This window comes from Arachis hypogaea, chromosome 5 (assembly GCF_003086295.3).
Source record: "Arachis hypogaea cultivar Tifrunner chromosome 5, arahy.Tifrunner.gnm2.J5K5, whole genome shotgun sequence".
In the NCBI taxonomy this organism is placed as follows: Eukaryota; Viridiplantae; Streptophyta; class Magnoliopsida; order Fabales; family Fabaceae; genus Arachis; species Arachis hypogaea.
Genome location: NC_092040.1, coordinates 86,795,317 through 86,797,139, shown reverse-complemented (window position 1 = coordinate 86,797,139; position 1,823 = coordinate 86,795,317).

The window sequence follows — 1,823 nt, the reverse complement described above, 5'->3', positions numbered from 1 at the left end:
TCATAAATTAATGCAAAGTACTATTGTTTTTCTATTCAATTCATGCTTATTCTTGTTCTAAGATATTCACTCGTACTTCAACCTGATGGATGTGATGATCCGTGACACTCATCATCATCCTCCCTTATGAACGCGTGCCTAACAACCACTTCCGTTATATATGCGAGAGCTTGAGTGTGTATCTCTTGGCCTCCTGGTTCACGACACATGGTTGCCTCTTCTGACAATAGAACCTTCCATTCCGTGAGATCAGAGTCTTCGTGGTATAAGCTAGAATCAATTGGCAGCATTCTTGAGATTTGAAAAGTCTAAACCTTGTCTGTGGTATTCCGAGTAGGATCTGGGATGGGATGGCTGTGACGAGCTTTAAACTCGTGACTGTTGGGCGCAGTGATAGTGTACAAAAGGATCGATGGATCTTATTTCGACACGATCGAGAACCGACAGCTGATTAGCCATGCGGGAAGCCGTAGCAGACATGTTTTCACTGAGAGGACGGATGGTAGCCATTGACAACGGTGATCCACCAACATACAACTTGCCATGGAAGGGAGTACGCATGATTGGATGAGGATAATAGGAAATCAGAAGCTCAGAGGGAACAAAACATCTCCATACGCTTATCTGAAATTTCCACTAATGAATTGCATAAGTATATCTATCCTATTTTATGTTTTATTTCTCTTTTAATCATCTAAACCTCATAACCATTTGAATCTGCCTGACTAAGATTTACACGATAACCATAGCTTGCTTCAAGCCAACAATCTCCGTGGGATCGACCCTTGCTCACGTAAGGTATTACTTGGACGACCTAGTGCACTTGCTGGTTAGTGGCACCGAAGTTGTGAAAAGTGTGAATCACAATTCCGTGCAACAAGTTTTTGGCGCCGTTGCCGGGGATTGTTCAAGTTTGGACAACTGAAGGTTCATATTGTTGCTTAGATTAGGTAATTTTCTTTTTTTATTTATTTATTTTGTTCTTCAAAATTTTTAAGAATGAATTCTAGAGTTTCAGTTGATGCTTTTATCATCACAGGAGCTAGTTGATTCCCATCAATTTGGCTGTTATATGTAATGTCCTGCTAAAGCTCCACCCAATGGCTCTCTTGTGCTTTCTCAACACACTAAGCAACTTCTCCTCCTGTTGGGAAGTGAGTTCCCTTGCAATCATGGAGCTTCTGATTATCCTCAAGGTAAGCATACTTGAGGTGGGGGGAAGGGGCTTCAATTCCATTTTCTGCTCCTGGCTAGGCACTTTATCATTTGCAGGTATTTGTGGTGGTAAGGTATCTTTAGTAAGCTTAGAGGGTTTCCCCACACTTGCACCTTGCTCCGTGTTGATCGCTGCTACTTCTTCTTGATGAACTGTAGCCATGGCTTCGTCAATGAGATCGCACTGGAAGATGGAGTGATCTTTCGGTGGATGCTTCATAACTTCATCTAGGTTGATGCTCACTATCCTGCCATCTATCTCAAAAGAGTAAGTTCCTGAGAAGGCGTCCAACTTGAACTTCGAAGTCTTTAGAAATGGCCTTCCAAGCAGGATGGATGATGGTCTTCCTGATTCATTAGGGGGCATCTCTAAAATATAGAAATCAATAGGAAATGTTAGCCCCTTAATGCTCACTAGCACGTCCTCAGCAATTCCAACCACCGAGATTATGCTTTTATCTGCAAAAAAAAAAAACGTGCTGTCGACCTTTTCAAGGGAGGGAGCCTCAAGGAATCATATACAGATAATGGCATAATACTCACACATGCACCTAAATCACACATGCAGTCAAAAAATTGTGCACCCGCAATAGTACAAGTAACTATGC